Consider the following 8,714-nt stretch of genomic DNA (forward strand, 5'->3'; position numbering starts at 1 on the left):
CCCCCTTTAGGAATCCTGATCTTATCCCTTTGGTATATGATACTATTCCTTTTAAGGGAGGATCTTGGTGTGCCTAGACCAGGGGTGTGGGACTTTCCCCACTACCCACATTCATGTGGGCCCTCCATCCAGGTGGGCCCCACTCTAGAACCTTCTAGAACCTTCCCGGTACAATACCGAAAAAACTCAAACTTCTTCCGGAACCCTGATAACAACTTTCCATATATGAATCTTTCCTCCGAACTATTCCAGAGCTCCTCGTGATGTCCCAGACCCCATCCGGGACTCCAAACAACCTTCAGACTTTCCAATATTAATATCTCAACAGTAACCTAGCGCGACGGAACGTTAAGCGTGCGACCCTACGGGTTCGGGAACATGCAGAGATGACCGAGACTCCTCTCTGATCAATAATCAATAGCAGGACCTGGATGCCCATATTGATTCCAAAATATTCAACGAAGATCTTTATTGGTTGAACCATGATGTGAAGGATTCAGTCAATCCCGTATGCAATTCCCTTTGTCCAACGATATGTTACTTGTCCGAGATTCAATCGTCAGTATCTTCGTACCTAGTTCAATCTCGTTACCGGCAAGTCTCTTTAATCGTTCCGTAATACATGATCCTGTGACTGAACTCATTAGTCACATGAAGCTTCTTATGATGTTGTATTACCGAGAGGGCCCAGAGATATCTCTCCGTCACACGGAGCGACAAATCCCAGTCTCGATCCATGCAACCCAACAAATACCTTCAGAGATACTTGTAGAGCACCTTAATGATCGCCCAGTTATGAAGTGACGTTTGATAGCACACAAGGCATTCCTCCGGTGTCCGGGAGTGGCATGATCTCATGGTCTAAGGAACAGATAGTTCACATGAACAAAGCTATAGCAAATAACTAAACGATCTGATGCTAAGCTTATGGTTGGGTTTGTCCATCACATCATTCTCCTAATGATGTGATCCTGTTATCAAATGACAACTAATATCCATGGTTAGGAAACCTTAACCATCTTTGATCAACGAGCCAGTCTAGTAGAGGCTTACTAGGGACATGGTGTAGTCTATGTATCACACATGTATTTAAGTTTCCGATCAATACAATTCTAGCATGAATAATAAACATTTATCATGAACGGGAAATATGGTAATAACCATATTATTATTGCCTCTAGGGCATATTTCCAACAATCTCCCACTTGCACTAGAGTCAATAATCTAGTTCACATCACTATGTGATCAACCCCCAATGAGTTCTGGGGTTTGATCATGTTTTGCTTCTGAGAGAGGTTTTCGTCAACGGGTCTGCAACATTCAGTTCTGTGTGTACTTTGCAAATCTCTATGTCATACTGTAGATGCTACTACCATGCCTACTTGGAGCTATTCCAAATAACTGCTCCACTATACGTATACGGTTTGCGACTTAGAATCATCCGGATCGGTGTCAAAGCTTGCATCGACGTAACCCTTTACAATGAACTCTTTATCACCTCCATAACTGAGAAACATTTCCTTAGTCCTCTTTAGGCACATACGGATAATTTTGACCACTGTCCAGTGATCCACTCCTAGATCACTTTGTACCCCCTTGCCAGACTCATGGCAAGGCACACATCAGGTCTAGTACATAGCATGGCATACATTATAGAGCCTATGCCTGAGGCATAGGGGATGACATTCATCTTTTCTCTTTCTTCTGTCGTGGTCAGGCTTTGAGTCTGACTCAACTTCACACCTTGCAACACAGGAAAGAACCCCTTCTTTGATTGATCCATTTTGAACTTCTTCAAAATCTTGTGAAGGTATGTGCTTTGTGAAATTCCTATCAAGCGTCTCGATCTATCTCTATAGATATTAATGCCCAATATGTAAGCAGCTTCACCTAGGTCTTTCATTGAAAAAACTCTTGTTCAAATAACCTTTTATGCTTTCTAGAAATTCTATATCATTTTCCACATATAGTATTAGAAATGCTACAGAGCTCCCACTCACTTTCTTGTAAATACAAAGTTCTTCGTAAGTTTGTATAAAACCATAAGCCTTGATCAGCTCATTAAAGCGTAAATTCCAACTCCGAGATGCTTGCACCAGTCCATAGATGGATCACTAGAGCTTGCATACCTTGTTGGCATCCTTAGGATCGACAAAACCTTCTGGTTGCATCATATACAATTCTTCCTTAAGGAACCCGTTAAGGAACGTTGTTTTGACGTCAATCTGCCAAATTTCATAGTCATAATATGCGGCAATTGCTAACATAATTCTAACAGACTTAAGCATCGCTACGGGTGAGAAAGTCTCATCGTAGTAAACTCCTTGAATTTGTCGAAAACCTTTTTGCGACAAGTCAAGCTTTATAGACGGTGACATTACCATCGGCGTATGTCTTCTTTTTAAAAATCCATTTATTCTCAATGGCCTGCTGGTCATCGGGCAAGCTAGTAAAGTCCATACTTTGTTCTCATACATGGATCCTATCTCGGATTTCATGGCCTCAAGCCATTTGTCCAAATCCGGGCTCATCATTGCTTCTTCATAGTTCATGGGTTCACGGTTGTCTAACAACATGACTTCCAGGATGGGATTACCATACCACTCCGGTGCGGAACATGTCTTGGTCGACCTACAAAGTTCGATAGTAACTTGATCTAAAGTTTCATGATCGTCATCATTAGCTTCCTCTTCGGTTGGTGTAGGCATCATGGGAAATGCTTTCTGTGATGTGCTACTCTCTAGTTCGAGAGAAGGTACAATTACCTCATCAAGTTCTACTTTCCTCCCAATCACATCTTTTGAGAGAAACTCCTTCTCTAGAAAGGACCCATTTTTAGCAACAAATATCTTGCTCTTAGATCTGTGATAGAAGTTATACCCAATGGTCTCTTTAGGGTATCCTATGAAGACGCACTTCTCCGCTTTGGGTTCAAGCTTATCAAGCTGAAGCCTCTTACATAAGCATCACATCCCAAAACTTTAAGAAACAACAGTTTAGGTTTCTTGCCAAACCATAATTCATACAGTTTGTCGTCTCAAAATACTTAGATGGTGCCCTATTTAAAGTGAATACGATTGTCTCTAATGCATAACCCCAAAATCATAGAATGCACCATATCCTATAAAGTATGGTTACGACGTTCGGACACACCATTATGTTGTGGTGTTCCGGGTGGCATGAGTTGTGAAACAATTCCACATTGTCTTAAATGATTGCTAAAGTCGTAACTCAAATATTCACTTCCATGATCAGATCGTAGAAACTTTATTTTCTTGTTATGATGATTCTCCACTTCATTCTGAAATTCCTTGAACTTTTCAAATGTTTCAGACTTGTGTTTCATTAAGTAAATATACCCATATCTACTCAAACCATCCATGAAGGTAAGAAAATAATGATGTCCATCGCGCACTTCAACATTCGTCGGTCCGCATTTATCGGTATGTATTATTTCCAATAAGTCACTTGCCTGCTCCATTGTTCTGGAAAACAGGGTTTTAGTCATCCTGCACATGAGGCATGGTTCACATGTATCAAATGATCCATAATCAAGTGATTCCAAAAGTCCATCAACATTGAGTTTCTTCATGCACTTAACACCAATATGACCTAAGCAGCAGTGCCACAAGTATGTGGTACTACCATCATTAAATTTGCATCTTTTGGCATCAATATATGTATCACTACGATCGAGATTCAACAAGAATAAACCATTCACAAGGGGTGCATGACCATAAAAGATATTATCCATAAATAGAACAACCATTATCCTCTGATTTAAATGAATAACCGTCTCACAATAAACAAGATCCAGATATAATGTTCATGCACAACGCAGGCACCAAAAAACATTTAGGTTTAAAACTAATCCCGAAGGTAAATGTAGAGGTAGCGTGTCGAAGGCGATCACACCAACATTGGAACCATTTCCGATGCGCATTGCCACCTCGTCCTTAGCTAGTCTCCACTTATTCCGCAGCTCCTGTTTCGAGTTACAAATATTAGCAACCGAACCTGTATCAAATACCCATGCGCTACCATGAGCACTAGTAAGGTACACATCAATAACATGTATATCAAATATACCTTTGTTGAGATTGCCAGCCTTCTTATCTGCCAAGTACTTGGGGTAGTTCCGCTTCGAGTGGCCCTTCCCCTTGCAATAGAAGCACTGTCTCGGGTTTGCACGGGTACCGTAAGGTACTATACAAAAGGTTTTTAACCCCTTTCCACGACGGCATTTGGAACCGTCGCCAAGTGAGTGTGGGTGATAGGGGGGGTCCTTGCCACACGACCCAGAAACCGTCGGAGATGGGCGAGTGGCTACTGACGATCGCCATAGAATAAACGTATGAGAGGCCACCCTAGTTCCACACATTATATCTCGATGTTACGTTTCTAATCAAAGAGACATCCCAAACGATTACGTTGCTATAGTCCTGTGAAAAAGGTGGACATCAACATTTAATCTGCCGATATGTTTGTGATAGGTACGTTATAGCACACGGTTCAAGAATGTAAAATGTGTGTGGTGCCTCTACTAACGCCAACGTGTCCATTTTGATAACTGTGTGCGATTGGTATTCCTATCACACATGCACACTGGTTTGAAACATTTGCCGTATTACCCTGAATCGCACATGCATATGAGACAAAACCGTGTGTGCGTCCGTCGGGTATTGTAGACGTTTCACGTCAAAGAACCGTATGTTCTCTTTTTTTCGCCGCACACACTATTTTCTTTCTAACCATGTGCACATTATTTTACTTGCTCCTGTATATTATTATTTTTTCCTGTAATTTATTATTCTAAATGGAAATATTGAAATATGAAACGTGCAATTCAAATTCTTAGCACAATGGTTCAACAACGAATCCTTAAATAAAATTTTCAGTATAGTATGTTCAATAATTATAGGATTAGACACCAATTAACTATGATGAACCACAATATTTACAGGCGGTAAAGGTGAAGAGACAAGTGTAAATCATTTTGACTGCCGATGGTGTTGAAGAAGCGAAATGCCCATAATGTGCCTTCCTGCATGCCATAGGCACGAACAACTTTTATCCAACTCCTTGTGACAATCGCCCGCCCATCCTTCACCGCCTTCGGGAAAACTTCTAGAGCATTATCATGGTAGCATGAATTATATACTTTAACCTTAGTTGCCTCCACTCCAGTCATGTAGTTTGCAAGGTAATCATCAGTAAATAGCTTCAGAAACCACTGAAAAGAGAAAAATATTAGATACTTAGGTCTAATAGAGTAACTTGTTGTGGGCAGGGAAAAAAGGCAACACATTACTTACCATCCTAAAGTTCACTGTTGTCTTGGACAAAGTGTAAATAAAGAGCTTAATTCCTAGCACCTGTTTCTTTCGCCTAACAATCTTTCTGAGTTTTCTCACTTGACGCTTGTTCATGAATATCTCATTGCCCCATACGCAAAAGGGATCAAAGCATGGATCAGTACCACTCATATATGTACATACAAGCAACCAGCAAATGTTAGAAGCTAAACTGAGATTGCACAAATGATGTAAAATACAACTACCTACGTTCCTAAGTACAAGTATTTTTAGAGATTTCAATATAAACTACATACTGATGTATATAGAATTATAGATATAGTTTAGATTAGAGTCTAGATTCACTCATTTTACTCATTATGTAGTCTATATTGGAATCTCTAAAAATACTTATATTTAAGAGTAGATGGTGTATAAGACATGGGATGCAGCTAACCTCGACGACAAACAACATCATCGCCCATTGTAGCCCTGTGTAAGTACATGGAAAGCCAATGTTAACTACAACAGGGTTAACATCCACCAACAATAGCAAATGGTAATAAAACGGCAGCATCTGTAGTGATATCTTCATTGTGAAAGAGTAGCACGGTAGCAAAGGGACGCATTAAAAAATGGATACAACTGTTAATTGCAACAGGCTTAACAACATCCTAATTCATGTTTTGTAAGTTTGTAGCCATTGAAATACAACTATTTAGAAATGGATACAATTGTTAATTGCAACAGGCTTAATGGCCATTGAAACCGGTACTGATAAAAATGCAATTGGCAGTGTTAAACATCACAAGGTAGGTGCTGCCAGAGCAGATAATGGCCCAATTGTCTATAAAAAGGTAGAGAAAATAGCTAAAACGTGTTAGGCATGTTTACTACAACATGCTTAATACATCGACCATACAAAACATAGCCATTAATTGCAATTAGTATTGGTAAGATTGAACTGGTGAGTACACACTTGGTAAGTCCTCAGAGGTAGTTGTTGGGGCACTTCATCTTGGCCAGAGCCCGCTCATACATCTCCAACGTATCTATAATTTTTTATTGTTCCATGCTATTATATTATCTGTTTTGGATGTTTAATGGGCTTTAATATGCTCTTTTATATTATTTTTGGGACTAACCTATTAACCAAAGGCCCAGTGCCAGTTTCTGTTTTTTGTGCCTATTTTAGAGTTTTGCAGAAAAGGAATACCAAACGGAGTCCAAACGGAATGAAACATTCGCGATGATCTTTCTTGGACTGAAAGCAAACCAGAAGACTTGGAATTGAAGTCAGAAACGCCACGAGGCGTCCACGAGGCAGGAGGGCGCGTCCTGGGGGTAGGCGCGACCCCCACCCTCGTGGGCCCCTCGTAGCTCCACCGACGTACTTCTTTCGCCTATATATATACTCTTATACCCTAGAAACATCAGAGAGAGCCACGAAACCACTTTTCCACCGCCGCAACCTTCTGTACCCGTGAGATCCCATCTTGGGGCCTTTTCCGGCAATCTGTCGGAGGGGGAATCGATCACGGAGGGCTTCTACATCAACACCATTGCCTCTCCGATGAAGTGTGAGTAGTTTACCACAGACCTTTGGGTCCATAGTGATTACCTAGATGGCTTCTTCTCTCTCTTTGATTCTCAATACAAAGTTGTCCTCGATGTTCTTGGAGATCTATTCGATGTAATATTCTTTTGCAGTGTGTTTGCCGAGATCCGATGAATTGTGGATTTATGAACCAGATTATCTATGAATATGATTTGGTTCTTCTCTGAATTCTTATATGCATGATTTGATATCTTTGCAAGTCTCTTCGAATTATCGGTTTAGTTTGGCCTACTAGATTGATCTTTCTTGCAATGGGAGAAGTGCTTAGCTTTGGGTTCAATCTTGCGGTGTCCTCTCCCAGTGACAGTAGGGGCAGCAAGGCACGTATTGTATTGTTGCCATTGAGGATAAAAAGATGGGGTTTATATCATATTGCTTGAGTTTATCCCTCTACATCATTTCATCTTGCTTAATGCGTTACTCCATTCTTATGAACTTAATACTCTAGATACATGATGGATAGCGGTCGATGTGTGGAGTAATAGTAGTAGATGCAGAATCGTTTTGGTCTACTTGACACGGGCGTGATTCCTATGTTCATGATCATTGCCTTAGATGTCTTCATAATTATGCGCTTTTCTATCAATTGCTCGGCAGTAATTTGTTCACCCACCATAATACATGCTATCTCGAGAGAAGCCACTAGTGAAACCTATGGCCCCCGGGTCTCTTTTCCATTATATGCATCTCTTTAAATATCCTTTACTATTTTGCAATCTTTACTTTCCAATCTATACAACAAAAATATCAAAAATATTTACTTTACTATCTCTATTAGATCCCACTTTTGTGAGTGACCGTGAAGGGATTGACAACCCCTTTATCGCATTGGTTGCAAGGTTCTTGATTGTTTGTGCAGGTACTAAGTGACTTGTGCGTCGTCTCCTACTGGATTGATACCTTGATTCTCAAAACTGAGGGAAATACTTATGCTACTTTGCTACATCACCCTTTCCTCTTCAAGGGAAAAACAAATGCAAGCTCAAGAGGTAGCACCCGCCCAAAGTCAGCGGCGGCGGAGGCAAGCTGTTCCTTCGGGTCGAAGGGTGGATCAGTGCCACTGACATGTGTACCTATAGGCAACCAGTAAATGGTAGAAGTTAAACTGCAATTGCACAAATGATGTGAAATACTGTAAGACATGGGATGTAGCTAACCTCGACGGCAAACAACTGCAGCGGCCGTTATGACCCTGCGTAAGTACATGGACAGGCATATGGACAGGCATGTTAAGTACAACAGGGTTAGCATCCACCAAAAATAGCAAATGGGCAGCATCTCTAGTGATATACTGAGTCATGTATTGTAAGTTTGTTGCTGGTATTGGTGAAATTGTGCTGCACAGTTAATACTTGAACATCACAAAATGTGCAGTACTGAAATAAACAAGGCACGAACATGCTTAATACATCAACCATACAAAACATAGCCATTGAAAGTGGTATTGGTAAGATTTAGCTGGTCAGATCATACCTGTTAAGTCCTGGGGGGTAGTCGCTGGGGCACTTCATCTGGGCCAGAGCCTGCACCATGTCAACAGCGGCGGAGGCGAGGTGTTCCTCTGGGTCAACACGCATAGCGGCCATCGCGCCATGGGCCGCCATCAGCTCCTCGACCTCCATGTAATATGTGGTTGGTATTGCGCATCGATGCTCTCGAGGTAGGGGCGATGGGGATTTGGAGGCATGAGGATGTTTCACAGGCGCCATTTAAGCAATCAGGCCGGGGCCGTGATAGAGGTTGGTGGTTTAGCTGACTGGATCCGAGCAGAACGTATATGTGGTTGAAGTTGTGGTTGCGGT

The sequence above is a fragment of the Triticum dicoccoides genome, chromosome 2B (assembly GCF_002162155.2).
Source record: "Triticum dicoccoides isolate Atlit2015 ecotype Zavitan chromosome 2B, WEW_v2.0, whole genome shotgun sequence".
Classification (NCBI taxonomy): domain Eukaryota; kingdom Viridiplantae; phylum Streptophyta; class Magnoliopsida; order Poales; family Poaceae; genus Triticum; species Triticum dicoccoides.